Source organism: Doryrhamphus excisus, chromosome 13 (assembly GCF_030265055.1).
Source record: "Doryrhamphus excisus isolate RoL2022-K1 chromosome 13, RoL_Dexc_1.0, whole genome shotgun sequence".
Lineage (NCBI taxonomy): Eukaryota > Metazoa > Chordata > Actinopteri > Syngnathiformes > Syngnathidae > Doryrhamphus > Doryrhamphus excisus.
Genome location: NC_080478.1, coordinates 164787 through 174742, shown reverse-complemented (window position 1 = coordinate 174742; position 9956 = coordinate 164787). Strand labels below are relative to the sequence as shown.

The 9956-nt window shown below is 51.4% G+C and overlaps 30 non-coding genes and 14 pseudogenes across 30 annotated transcripts; all 44 read left to right on the top strand.

Moving 5' to 3' along the window:
- Positions 1-17: 17 nt before the first annotated feature.
- On the top strand, positions 18-136 carry LOC131099788 (5S ribosomal RNA). Its single transcript, XR_009118560.1, has one exon. It is a non-coding gene; the product is annotated as a 5S ribosomal RNA (ribosomal RNA).
- Positions 137-249: 113 nt separating this feature from the next.
- On the top strand, positions 250-368 carry LOC131143312 (5S ribosomal RNA). The gene has a single exon (XR_009133363.1). It is a non-coding gene; the product is annotated as a 5S ribosomal RNA (ribosomal RNA).
- Positions 369-480: 112 nt separating this feature from the next.
- On the top strand, positions 481-589 carry LOC131142351 (5S ribosomal RNA; annotated as a pseudogene).
- Positions 590-701: 112 nt separating this feature from the next.
- On the top strand, positions 702-820 carry LOC131099521 (5S ribosomal RNA). The gene has a single exon (XR_009118348.1). It is a non-coding gene; the product is annotated as a 5S ribosomal RNA (ribosomal RNA).
- A 112-nt stretch (positions 821-932) lies between these two features.
- Positions 933-1051, top strand: LOC131099787 (5S ribosomal RNA). The gene has a single exon (XR_009118559.1). It is a non-coding gene; the product is annotated as a 5S ribosomal RNA (ribosomal RNA).
- A 113-nt stretch (positions 1052-1164) lies between these two features.
- Positions 1165-1283, top strand: LOC131143311 (5S ribosomal RNA). The gene has a single exon (XR_009133362.1). It is a non-coding gene; the product is annotated as a 5S ribosomal RNA (ribosomal RNA).
- Positions 1284-1395: 112 nt separating this feature from the next.
- LOC131142350 (5S ribosomal RNA) lies at positions 1396-1504 on the top strand (annotated as a pseudogene).
- A 112-nt stretch (positions 1505-1616) lies between these two features.
- Positions 1617-1735, top strand: LOC131097595 (5S ribosomal RNA). The gene has a single exon (XR_009116493.1). It is a non-coding gene; the product is annotated as a 5S ribosomal RNA (ribosomal RNA).
- A 112-nt stretch (positions 1736-1847) lies between these two features.
- On the top strand, positions 1848-1966 carry LOC131099084 (5S ribosomal RNA). Its single transcript, XR_009117923.1, has one exon. It is a non-coding gene; the product is annotated as a 5S ribosomal RNA (ribosomal RNA).
- A 112-nt stretch (positions 1967-2078) lies between these two features.
- Positions 2079-2197, top strand: LOC131099526 (5S ribosomal RNA). Its single transcript, XR_009118353.1, has one exon. It is a non-coding gene; the product is annotated as a 5S ribosomal RNA (ribosomal RNA).
- Positions 2198-2309: 112 nt separating this feature from the next.
- Positions 2310-2428, top strand: LOC131098518 (5S ribosomal RNA). Its single transcript, XR_009117387.1, has one exon. It is a non-coding gene; the product is annotated as a 5S ribosomal RNA (ribosomal RNA).
- A 112-nt stretch (positions 2429-2540) lies between these two features.
- On the top strand, positions 2541-2649 carry LOC131100996 (5S ribosomal RNA; annotated as a pseudogene).
- A 112-nt stretch (positions 2650-2761) lies between these two features.
- LOC131099267 (5S ribosomal RNA) lies at positions 2762-2880 on the top strand. The gene has a single exon (XR_009118102.1). It is a non-coding gene; the product is annotated as a 5S ribosomal RNA (ribosomal RNA).
- A 112-nt stretch (positions 2881-2992) lies between these two features.
- LOC131141662 (5S ribosomal RNA) lies at positions 2993-3101 on the top strand (annotated as a pseudogene).
- Positions 3102-3213: 112 nt separating this feature from the next.
- LOC131143080 (5S ribosomal RNA) lies at positions 3214-3332 on the top strand. Its single transcript, XR_009133135.1, has one exon. It is a non-coding gene; the product is annotated as a 5S ribosomal RNA (ribosomal RNA).
- Positions 3333-3444: 112 nt separating this feature from the next.
- LOC131142488 (5S ribosomal RNA) lies at positions 3445-3553 on the top strand (annotated as a pseudogene).
- Positions 3554-3665: 112 nt separating this feature from the next.
- LOC131142255 (5S ribosomal RNA) lies at positions 3666-3774 on the top strand (annotated as a pseudogene).
- A 112-nt stretch (positions 3775-3886) lies between these two features.
- LOC131100060 (5S ribosomal RNA) lies at positions 3887-4005 on the top strand. The gene has a single exon (XR_009118827.1). It is a non-coding gene; the product is annotated as a 5S ribosomal RNA (ribosomal RNA).
- A 112-nt stretch (positions 4006-4117) lies between these two features.
- On the top strand, positions 4118-4226 carry LOC131100389 (5S ribosomal RNA; annotated as a pseudogene).
- Positions 4227-4338: 112 nt separating this feature from the next.
- On the top strand, positions 4339-4457 carry LOC131097828 (5S ribosomal RNA). The gene has a single exon (XR_009116718.1). It is a non-coding gene; the product is annotated as a 5S ribosomal RNA (ribosomal RNA).
- Positions 4458-4569: 112 nt separating this feature from the next.
- On the top strand, positions 4570-4678 carry LOC131101253 (5S ribosomal RNA; annotated as a pseudogene).
- Positions 4679-4790: 112 nt separating this feature from the next.
- Positions 4791-4909, top strand: LOC131099266 (5S ribosomal RNA). Its single transcript, XR_009118101.1, has one exon. It is a non-coding gene; the product is annotated as a 5S ribosomal RNA (ribosomal RNA).
- A 112-nt stretch (positions 4910-5021) lies between these two features.
- On the top strand, positions 5022-5130 carry LOC131141661 (5S ribosomal RNA; annotated as a pseudogene).
- A 112-nt stretch (positions 5131-5242) lies between these two features.
- On the top strand, positions 5243-5361 carry LOC131099061 (5S ribosomal RNA). Its single transcript, XR_009117901.1, has one exon. It is a non-coding gene; the product is annotated as a 5S ribosomal RNA (ribosomal RNA).
- Positions 5362-5473: 112 nt separating this feature from the next.
- Positions 5474-5582, top strand: LOC131101034 (5S ribosomal RNA; annotated as a pseudogene).
- A 112-nt stretch (positions 5583-5694) lies between these two features.
- Positions 5695-5813, top strand: LOC131099216 (5S ribosomal RNA). The gene has a single exon (XR_009118051.1). It is a non-coding gene; the product is annotated as a 5S ribosomal RNA (ribosomal RNA).
- A 112-nt stretch (positions 5814-5925) lies between these two features.
- On the top strand, positions 5926-6044 carry LOC131097675 (5S ribosomal RNA). Its single transcript, XR_009116571.1, has one exon. It is a non-coding gene; the product is annotated as a 5S ribosomal RNA (ribosomal RNA).
- A 112-nt stretch (positions 6045-6156) lies between these two features.
- Positions 6157-6265, top strand: LOC131142003 (5S ribosomal RNA; annotated as a pseudogene).
- Positions 6266-6377: 112 nt separating this feature from the next.
- On the top strand, positions 6378-6495 carry LOC131100279 (5S ribosomal RNA). Its single transcript, XR_009119038.1, has one exon. It is a non-coding gene; the product is annotated as a 5S ribosomal RNA (ribosomal RNA).
- A 112-nt stretch (positions 6496-6607) lies between these two features.
- LOC131098337 (5S ribosomal RNA) lies at positions 6608-6726 on the top strand. The gene has a single exon (XR_009117213.1). It is a non-coding gene; the product is annotated as a 5S ribosomal RNA (ribosomal RNA).
- A 112-nt stretch (positions 6727-6838) lies between these two features.
- Positions 6839-6957, top strand: LOC131099786 (5S ribosomal RNA). The gene has a single exon (XR_009118558.1). It is a non-coding gene; the product is annotated as a 5S ribosomal RNA (ribosomal RNA).
- Positions 6958-7070: 113 nt separating this feature from the next.
- Positions 7071-7189, top strand: LOC131143310 (5S ribosomal RNA). Its single transcript, XR_009133361.1, has one exon. It is a non-coding gene; the product is annotated as a 5S ribosomal RNA (ribosomal RNA).
- A 112-nt stretch (positions 7190-7301) lies between these two features.
- Positions 7302-7410, top strand: LOC131142349 (5S ribosomal RNA; annotated as a pseudogene).
- A 112-nt stretch (positions 7411-7522) lies between these two features.
- LOC131099518 (5S ribosomal RNA) lies at positions 7523-7641 on the top strand. Its single transcript, XR_009118346.1, has one exon. It is a non-coding gene; the product is annotated as a 5S ribosomal RNA (ribosomal RNA).
- Positions 7642-7753: 112 nt separating this feature from the next.
- On the top strand, positions 7754-7872 carry LOC131099785 (5S ribosomal RNA). The gene has a single exon (XR_009118557.1). It is a non-coding gene; the product is annotated as a 5S ribosomal RNA (ribosomal RNA).
- A 113-nt stretch (positions 7873-7985) lies between these two features.
- On the top strand, positions 7986-8104 carry LOC131143309 (5S ribosomal RNA). Its single transcript, XR_009133360.1, has one exon. It is a non-coding gene; the product is annotated as a 5S ribosomal RNA (ribosomal RNA).
- Positions 8105-8216: 112 nt separating this feature from the next.
- LOC131142348 (5S ribosomal RNA) lies at positions 8217-8325 on the top strand (annotated as a pseudogene).
- A 112-nt stretch (positions 8326-8437) lies between these two features.
- On the top strand, positions 8438-8556 carry LOC131097594 (5S ribosomal RNA). The gene has a single exon (XR_009116492.1). It is a non-coding gene; the product is annotated as a 5S ribosomal RNA (ribosomal RNA).
- A 112-nt stretch (positions 8557-8668) lies between these two features.
- Positions 8669-8787, top strand: LOC131099083 (5S ribosomal RNA). The gene has a single exon (XR_009117922.1). It is a non-coding gene; the product is annotated as a 5S ribosomal RNA (ribosomal RNA).
- Positions 8788-8899: 112 nt separating this feature from the next.
- Positions 8900-9018, top strand: LOC131099784 (5S ribosomal RNA). The gene has a single exon (XR_009118556.1). It is a non-coding gene; the product is annotated as a 5S ribosomal RNA (ribosomal RNA).
- Positions 9019-9131: 113 nt separating this feature from the next.
- On the top strand, positions 9132-9250 carry LOC131143308 (5S ribosomal RNA). Its single transcript, XR_009133359.1, has one exon. It is a non-coding gene; the product is annotated as a 5S ribosomal RNA (ribosomal RNA).
- Positions 9251-9362: 112 nt separating this feature from the next.
- On the top strand, positions 9363-9471 carry LOC131142346 (5S ribosomal RNA; annotated as a pseudogene).
- A 112-nt stretch (positions 9472-9583) lies between these two features.
- LOC131097593 (5S ribosomal RNA) lies at positions 9584-9702 on the top strand. The gene has a single exon (XR_009116491.1). It is a non-coding gene; the product is annotated as a 5S ribosomal RNA (ribosomal RNA).
- Positions 9703-9814: 112 nt separating this feature from the next.
- On the top strand, positions 9815-9933 carry LOC131099082 (5S ribosomal RNA). Its single transcript, XR_009117921.1, has one exon. It is a non-coding gene; the product is annotated as a 5S ribosomal RNA (ribosomal RNA).
- Positions 9934-9956: the final 23 nt, after the last annotated feature.

Genomic DNA, 9956 nt, shown 5'->3' with positions numbered 1-9956 from the left:
TTTCAGTTGACCTGGCAGCTTACGGACATACTACCCTTAAAACGCCTGATCTCGTCCGATCTCGGAAGCTAAGCAGGGGCTGGCCTGGTTAGTACTTGGGTGGGAGACCGCCTGGGAATACCAGGTGCTGTAAGCTTTTTTATGGTTTCTGCTCTTGCCTGACAGCAGAGGGCGCTGTTTGACACTTTTTGCTGGAGTCTAGTTTGGCCTGCGTCACCTTCAAATAGGATCTTTTCAGTTGACCTGGCAGCTTACGGCCATACTACCCTTAAAACGCCTGATCTCGTCCGATCTCGGAAGCTAAGCAGGGGCGGGCCTGGTTAGTACTTGGATGGGAGACCGCCTGGGAATACCAGGTGCTGTAAGCTTTTGATGGTTTCTGCTCTTGCCTGACAGCAAAGGGCGCTGTTTGACACTTTTTGCCAGAGTCTAGTTTGGCCTGCGTCGCCTTCAAATAGGATCTTTTCAGTTGATCTTGCAGCTTACGGCCATACTATCCTGAAAAAGCCCGATCTCGGAAGCTAAGCAGGGGCGGGCCTGGTTAGTACTTGGATGGGAGACCGCCTGGGAATACCAGGTGCTGTAAGATTTATATGGTTTCTGCTCTTGCCTGACAGCAGAGGGCGCTGTTTGACACTTTTTGCTGGAGTCTAGTTTGGCCTGCGTCGCCTTCAAATAGGATCTTTTCAGTTGATCTGGCAGCTTACGGTCATACTACCCTGAAAACGCCCGATCTCGTCCGATCTCGTAAGCTAAACAGGGGTGGGCCTGGTTAGTACTTGGATGGGAGACCGCCTGGGAATACCAGGTGCTGAAAGCTTTTTATGGTTTCTGCTCTTGCCTGACAGCAGAGGGCGCTGTTTGACACTTTTTGCTGGAGTCTAGTTTGGCCTGCGTCACCTTCAAATAGGATCTTTTCAGTTGACCTGGCAGCTTACGGACATACTACCCTTAAAACGCCTGATCTCGTCCGATCTCGGAAGCTAAGCAGGGGCTGGCCTGGTTAGTACTTGGGTGGGAGACCGCCTGGGAATACCAGGTGCTGTAAGCTTTTTTATGGTTTCTGCTCTTGCCTGACAGCAGAGGGCGCTGTTTGACACTTTTTGCTGGAGTCTAGTTTGGCCTGCGTCACCTTCAAATAGGATCTTTTCAGTTGACCTGGCAGCTTACGGCCATACTACCCTTAAAACGCCTGATCTCGTCCGATCTCGGAAGCTAAGCAGGGGCGGGCCTGGTTAGTACTTGGATGGGAGACCGCCTGGGAATACCAGGTGCTGTAAGCTTTTGATGGTTTCTGCTCTTGCCTGACAGCAAAGGGCGCTGTTTGACACTTTTTGCCAGAGTCTAGTTTGGCCTGCGTCGCCTTCAAATAGGATCTTTTCAGTTGATCTTGCAGCTTACGGCCATACTATCCTGAAAAAGCCCGATCTCGGAAGCTAAGCAGGGGCGGGCCTGGTTAGTACTTGGATGGGAGACCGCCTGGGAATACCAGGTGCTGTAAGATTTATATGGTTTCTGCTCTTGCCTGACAGCAGAGGGCGCTGTTTGACACTTTTTGCTGGAGTCTAGTTTGGCCTGCGTCGCCTTCAAATAGGATCTTTTCAGTTGATCTGGCAGCTTACGGTCATACTACCCTGAAAACGCCCGATCTCGTCCGATCTCGGAAACTAAGCAGGGGCGGGCCTGGTTAGTACTTGGATGGGAGACCGCCTGGGAATACCAGGTGCTGTAAGCTTTTTATGGTTTCTGCTCTTGCCTGACAGCAGAGGGCGCTGTTTGACACTTTTTGCTGGAGTTTAGTTTGGCCTGCGTCGCCTTCAAATAGGATCTTTTTAGTTGCCTTGGCAGCTTACAGCCATACTACCCTGAAAACGCCCGATCTCATCCGATCTCGGAAGCTAAGCAGGGGCGGGCCTGGTTAGTACTTGGATGGGAAACCGCCTAGGAATACCAGGTGCTCTAAGCTTTTTATGGTTTCTGCTTTTGCCTGAAAGCAGAGGGCGCTGTTTGACACTTTTTGCTGGAGTCTAGTTTGGCCTGCGTCGCCTTCAAATAGGATCTTTTCAGTTGCCCTGGCAGCTTACGGCCATACTACCCTGAAAACGCCCGATATCGTCCGATCTCGGAAGCTAAGCAGGGGCGGGCCTGGTTAGTACTTGGATGAGAGACCGCCTGGGAATACCAGGTGCTGTAAGCCTTTTATGGTTTCGGCTCTTGCCTGACAGCAGAGGGCGCTGTTTGACACTTTTTGCTGGAGTCTAGTTTGGCCTGCGTCGCCTTCAAATAGGATCTTTTCAGTTGATCTGGCAGCTTACGGTCATACTACCCTGAAAATGCCCGATCTCGTCCGATCTCGTAAGCTAAACAGGGGTGGGCCTGGTTAGTACTTGGATGGGAGACCGCCTGGGAATACCAGGTGCTGTAAGCCTTTTATGGTTTCTGCTCTTGCCTGACAGCAGAGGGCGCTGTTTGACACTTTTTGCTGGAGTCTAGTTTGGCCTGCGTCACCTTCAAATAGGATCTTTTCAGTTCACCTGGCAGCTTACGGCCATACTACCCTGAAAAAGCCCGATCTCGGAAGCTAAGCAGGGTCGGGCCTGGTTAGTACTTGGATGGGAGACCGCCTGGGAATACCAGGTGCTGTAAGCTTTTTATGGTTTCTGCTCTTGCCTGACAGCAAAGGGCGCTGTTTGACACTTTTTGCCAGAGTCTAGTTTGGCCTGCGTCGCCTTCAAATAGGATCTTTTCAGTTGATCTGGCAGCTTACGGCCATACTATCCTGAAAAAGCCCGATCTCGTCCGATCTCGGAAGCTAAGCAGGGGCGGGCCTGGTTAGTACTTGGATGGGAGACCGCCTGGAAATACCAGGTGCTGTAAGCTTTATATGGTTTCTGCTCTTGCCTGACAGCAGAGGGCGCTGTTTGACACTTTTTGCTGGAGTCTAGTTTGGCCTGCGTCACCTTCAAATAGGATCTTTTCAGTTGATCTGGCAGCTTACGGCCATACTACCCTGAAAACGCCCGATCTCGGACGCTAAGCAGGGGCGGGCCTGGTTAGTACTTGGATGGGAGACCGCCTGGGAATACCAGGAGCTGTAAGCTTTTTATGGTTTCTGCTCTTGCCTGACAGCAAAGGGCGCCGTTTGACACTTTTTGCCAGAGTCTAGTTTGGCCTGCGTCACCTTCAAATAGGATCTTTTCAGTTGACCTGGCAGCTTATGGCCATACTACCCTGAAAACGCCCGATCTCGTCTGATCTCGGAAACTAAGCAGGGTCGGGCCTGGTTAGTACTTGGATGGGAGACCGCCTGGGAATACCAGGTGCTGTAAGCTTTTTATGGTTTCTGCTCTTGCCTGACAGCAGAGGGTGATGTTTGACACTTTTTGCTGGAGTATAGTTTGGCCTGCGTCACCTTCAAATAGGATCTTTTCAGTTGACCTGGCAGCTTACGGCCATACTACCCTTAAAACGTCCGATCTCGGAAGCTAAGCAGAGGCGGGCCTGGTTAGTACGTGGATGGGAGACCGCCTGGGAATACCAGGTGCTGTAAGCCTTTTATGGTTTCTGCTCATGCCTGACAGCAGAGGGCGCTGTTTGACACTTTTTGCTGGAGTCTAGTTTGGCCTGCGTCGCCTTCAAATAGGATCTTTTCAGTTGACCTGGCAGCTTACGGCCAAACTACCCTTAAAACGCCCGATCTCGGACGCTAAGCAGGGGCGGGCCTGGTTAGTACTTGGATGGGAGACCGTCTGGGAATACCAGGTGCTGTAAGCTTTTTATGGTTTCTGCTCTTGCCTGACAACAGAGGGCGCTGTTTGACACTTTTTGCTGGAGTCTAGTTTGGCCTGCATCACCTTCAAATAGGATCTTTTCAGTTGACCTGGCAGCTTACGGACATACTACCCTTAAAACGCCTGATCTCGTCCGATCTCGGAAGGTAAGCAGGGGCTGGCCTGGTTAGTACTTGGATGGGAGACCGCCTGGGAATACCAGGTGCTGTAAGCTTTTTATGGTTTCTGCTCTTGCCTGACAGCAGAGGGCGCTGTTTGACACTTTTTGCTGGAGTCTAGTTTGGCCTGCGTCACCTTCAAATAGGATCTTTTCAGTTCACCTGGCAGCTTACGGCCATACTACCCTGAAAACGCCCGATCTCGGAAGCTAAGCAGGGGCGGGCCTGGTTAGTACTTGGATGGGAGACCGCCTGGGAATACCAGGTGCTGTAAGCTTTTTATGGTTTCTGCTCTTGCCTGACAGCAAAGGGCGCTGTTTGACACTTTTTGCCAGAGTCTAGTTTGGCCTGCGTCGCCTTCAAATAGGATCTTTTCAGTTGATCTGGCAGCTTACGGCCATACTATCCTGAAAAAGCCCGATCTCGTCCGATCTCGGAAGCTAAGCAGGGGCGGGCCTGGTTAGTACTTGGATGGGAGACCGCCTGGGAATACCAGGTGCTGTAAGCTTTATATGGTTTCTGCTCTTGCCTGACAGCAGAGGGCGCTGTTTGACACTTTTTGCTGGAGTCTAGTTTGGCCTGCGTCACCTTCAAATAGGATCTTTTCAGTTCACCTGGCAGCTTACGGCCATACTACCCTGAAAACGCCCGATCTCGGAAGCTAAGTAGGGGCGGGCCTGGTTAGTACTTGGATGGGAGACCGCCTGGGAATACCAGGTGCTGTAAGCTTTTTATGGTTTCTGCTCTTGCCTGACAGCAAAGGGCGCTGTTTGACACTTTTTGCCAGAGTCTAGTTTGGCCTGCGTCGCCTTCAAATAGGATCTTTTTAGTTGATCTGGCAGCTTACGGCCATACTATCCTGAAAAAGCCCGATCTCGTCCGATCTCGGAAGCTAAGCAGGGGCGGGCCTGGTTAGTACTTGGATGGGAGACCGCCTGGAAATACCAGGTGCTGTAAGCTTTATATGGTTTCTGCTCTTGCCTGACAGCAGAGGGCGCTGTTTGACACTTTTTGCTGGAGTCTAGTTTGGCCTGCGTCACCTTCAAATAGGATCTTTTCAGTTGATCTGGCAGCTTACGGCCATACTACCCTGAAAACGCCCGATCTCGGACGCTAAGCAGGGGCGGGCCTGGTTAGTACTTGGATGGGAGACCGCCTGGGAATACCAGGAGCTGTAAGCTTTTTATGTTTTCTGCTTTTGCCTGACAGCAAAGGGCGCTGTTTGACACTTTTTGCCAGAGTCTAGTTTGGCCTGCGTCACCTTCAAATAGGATCTTTTCAGTTGACCTGGCAGCTTACGGCCATACTACCCTGAAAACGCCCGATCTCGTCTGATCTCGGAAACTAAGAAGGGGCGGGCCTGGTTAGTACTTGGATGGGAGACCGCCTGGGAATACCAGGTGCTGTAAGCTTTTTATGGTTTCTGCTCTTGCCTGACAGCAGAGGGCGCTGTTTGACACTTTTTGCTGGAGTCTAGTTTGGCCTGCGTCACCTTCAAATAGGATCTTTTCAGTTCACCTGGCAGCTTACGGCCATACTACCCTGAAATCGCCCGATCTCGGAAGCTAAGCAGGGGCGGGCCTGGTTAGTACTTGGATGGGAGACCGCCTGGGAATACCAGGTGCTGTAAGCTTTTTATGGTTTCTGCTCTTGCCTGACAGCAAAGGGCGCTGTTTGACACTTTTTGCCAGAGTCTAGTTTGGCCTGCGTCGCCTTCAAATAGGATCTTTTCAGTTGATCTTGCAGCTTACGGCCATACTATCCTGAAAAAGCCCGATCTCGTCCGATCTCGGAAGCTAAGCAGGGGCGGGCCTGCTTAGTACTTGGATGGGAGACCGCCTGGGAATACCAGGTGCTGTAAGCTTTATATGGTTTCTGCTCTTGCCTGACAACAGAGGGCGCTGTTTGACACTTTTTGCTGGAGTCTAGTTTGGCCTGCGTCGCCTTCAAATAGGATCTTTTCAGTTGATCTGGCAGCTTACGGTCATACTACCCTGAAAACGCCCGATCTCGTCCGATCTCGTAAGCTAAACAGGGGTGGGCCTGGTTAGTACTTGGATGGGAGACCGCCTGGGAATACCAGGTGCTGTAAGCCTTTTATGGTTTCTGCTCATGCCTGACAGCAGAGGGCGCTGTTTGACACTTTTTGCTGGAGTCTAGTTTGGCCTGCGTCGCCTTCAAATAGGATCTTTTCAGTTGACCTGGCAGCTTACGGCCAAACTACCCTGAAAACGCCCGATCTCGGACGCTAAGCAGGGGCGGGCCTGGTTAGTACTTGGATGGGAGACCGTCTGGGAATACCAGGTGCTGTAAGCTTTTTATGGTTTCTGCTCTTGCCTGACAGCAAAGGGCGCTGTTTGACACTTTTTGCCAGCGTCTAGTTTGGCCTGCGTCACCTTCAAATTGGATCTTTTCAGTTGACCTGGCAGCTTACGGCCATACTACCCTGAAAACGCCCAATCTCGTCAGATCTCGGAAGCTAAGCAGAGGCGGGCCTGGTTAGTACTTGGATGGGAGACCGCCTGGGAAACCAGGTGCTGAAAGCTTTTTATGGTTTCTGCTCTTGCCTGACAGCAGAGGGTGCTGTTTGACACTTTTTGCCAGCGTCTAGTTTGGCCTGCGTCACCTTCAAATAGGATCTTTTCAGTTGACCTGGCAGCTTACGGCCATACTACCCTGAAAACGCCCGATCTCGTCAGATCTCGGAAGCTAAGCAGGGGCGGGCCTGGTTAGTACTTGGATGGGACACCGCCTGGGAATACCAGGTGCTGAAAGCTTTTTATGGTTTCTGCTCTTGCCTGACAGCAGAGGGCGCTGTTTGACACTTTTTGCTGGAGTCTAGTTTGGCCTGCGTCACCTTCAAATAGGATCTTTTCAGTTGACCTGGCAGCTTACGGACATACTACCCTTAAAACGCCTGATCTCGTCCGATCTCGGAAGCTAAGCAGGGGCTGGCCTGGTTAGTACTTGGGTGGGAGACCGCCTGGGAATACCAGGTGCTGTAAGCTTTTTTATGGTTTCTGCTCTTGCCTGACAGCAGAGGGCGCTGTTTGACACTTTTTGCTGGAGTCTAGTTTGGCCTGCGTCACCTTCAAATAGGATCTTTTCAGTTGACCTGGCAGCTTACGGCCATACTACCCTTAAAACGCCTGATCTCGTCCGATCTCGGAAGCTAAGCAGGGGCGGGCCTGGTTAGTACTTGGATGGGAGACCGCCTGGGAATACCAGGTGCTGTAAGCTTTTGATGGTTTCTGCTCTTGCCTGACAGCAAAGGGCGCTGTTTGACACTTTTTGCCAGAGTCTAGTTTGGCCTGCGTCGCCTTCAAATAGGATCTTTTCAGTTGATCTTGCAGCTTACGGCCATACTATCCTGAAAAAGCCCGATCTCGGAAGCTAAGCAGGGGCGGGCCTGGTTAGTACTTGGATGGGAGACCGCCTGGGAATACCAGGTGCTGTAAGATTTATATGGTTTCTGCTCTTGCCTGACAGCAGAGGGCGCTGTTTGACACTTTTTGCTGGAGTCTAGTTTGGCCTGCGTCGCCTTCAAATAGGATCTTTTCAGTTGATCTGGCAGCTTACGGTCATACTACCCTGAAAACGCCCGATCTCGTCCGATCTCGTAAGCTAAACAGGGGTGGGCCTGGTTAGTACTTGGATGGGAGACCGCCTGGGAATACCAGGTGCTGAAAGCTTTTTATGGTTTCTGCTCTTGCCTGACAGCAGAGGGCGCTGTTTGACACTTTTTGCTGGAGTCTAGTTTGGCCTGCGTCACCTTCAAATAGGATCTTTTCAGTTGACCTGGCAGCTTACGGACATACTACCCTTAAAACGCCTGATCTCGTCCGATCTCGGAAGCTAAGCAGGGGCTGGCCTGGTTAGTACTTGGGTGGGAGACCGCCTGGGAATACCAGGTGCTGTAAGCTTTTTTATGGTTTCTGCTCTTGCCTGACAGCAGAGGGCGCTGTTTGACACTTTTTGCTGGAGTCTAGTTTGGCCTGCGTCACCTTCAAATAGGATCTTTTCAGTTGACCTGGCAGCTTACGGCCATACTACCCTTAAAACGCCTGATCTCGTCCGATCTCGGAAGCTAAGCAGGGGCGGGCCTGGTTAGTACTTGGATGGGAGACCGCCTGGGAATACCAGGTGCTGTAAGCTTTTGATGGTTTCTGCTCTTGCCTGACAGCAAAGGGCGCTGTTTGACACTTTTTGCCAGAGTCTAGTTTGGCCTGCGTCGCCTTCAAATAGGATCTTTTCAGTTCATCTTGCAGCTTACGGCCATACTATCCTGAAAAAGCCCGATCTCGGAAGCTAAGCAGGGGCGGGCCTGGTTAGTACTTGGATGGGAGACCGCCTGGGAATACCAGGTGCTGTAAGATTTATATGGTTTCTGCTCTTGCCTGACAGCAGAGGGCGCTGTTTGACACTTTTTGCTGGAGTCTAGTTTGGCCTGCGTCGCCTTCAAATAGGATCTTTTCAGTTGATCTGGCAGCTTACGGTCATACTACCCTGAAAACGCCCGATCTCGTCCGATCTCGGAAACTAAGCAGGGGCGGGCCTGGTTAGTACTTGGATGGGAGACCGCCTGGGAATACCAGGTGCTGTAAGCTTTTTATGGTTTCTGCTCTTGCCTGACAGCAGAGGGCGCTGTTTGACACTTTTTGCTGGAGTTTAGTTTGGCCTGCGTCGCCTTCAAATAGGATCTTTTTAGTTGCCTTGGCAGCTTACAGCCATACTACCCTGAAAACGCCCGATCTCATCCGATCTCGGAAGCTAAGCAGGGGCGGGCCTGGTTAGTACTTGGATGGGAAACCGCCTAGGAATACCAGGTGCTCTAAGCTTTTTATGGTTTCTGCTTTTGCCTGAAAGCAGAGGGCGCTGTTTGACACTTTTTGCTGGAGTCTAGTTTGGCCTGCGTCACCTTCAAATAGGATCTTTTCAGTTGACCTGGCAGCTTACGGACATACTACCCTTAAAACGCCTGATCTCGTCCGATCTCGGAAGCTAAGCAGGGGCTGGCCTGGTTAGTACTTGGGTGGGAGACCGCCTGGGAATACCAGGTGCTGTAAGCTTTTTTATGGTTTCTGCTCTTGCCTGACAGCAGAGGGCGCTGTTTGACACTTTTTGCTGGAGTCTAGTTTGGCCTGCGTCACCTTCAAATAGGATCTTTTCAGTTGACCTGGCAGCTTACGGCCATACTACCCTTAAAACGCCTGATCTCGTCCGATCTCGGAAGCTAAGCAGGGGCGGGCCTGGTTAGTACTTGGATGGGAGACCGCCTGGGAATACCAGGTGCTGTAAGCTTTTGATGGTTTCTGCTCTTGCCTGACAGCAAAGGGCGCTGTTTGACACTTTTTGCCAGAGTCTAGTTTGGCCTGCGTCGCCTTCAAATAGGATCTTTTCAGTTCATCTTGCAGCTTACGGCCATACTATCCTGAAAAAGCCCGATCTCGGAAGCTAAGCAGGGGCGGGCCTGGTTAGTACTTGGATGGGAGACCGCCTGGGAATACCAGGTGCTGTAAGATTTATATGGTTTCTGCTCTTGCCTGACAGCAGAGGGCGCTGTTTGACACTTTTTGCTGGAGTCTAGTTTGGCCTGCGTCGCCTTCAAATAGGATCTTTTCAGTTGATCTGGCAGCTTACGGTCATACTACCCTGAAAACGCCCGATCTCGTCCGATCTCGGAAACTAAGCAGGGGCGGGCCTGGTTAGTACTTGGATGGGAGACCGCCTGGGAATACCAGGTGCTGTAAGCTTTTTATGGTTTCTGCTCTTGCCTGACAGCAGAGGGCGCTGTTTGACACTTTTTGCTGGAGTTTAGTTTGGCCTGCGTCGCCTTCAAATAGGATCTTTTTAGTTGCCTTGGCAGCTTACAGCCATACTACCCTGAAAACGCCCGATCTCATCCGATCTCGGAAGCTAAGCAGGGGCGGGCCTGGTTAGTACTTGGATGGGAAACCGCCTAGGAATACCAGGTGCTCTAAGCTTTTTATGGTTTCTGCTTTTGCCT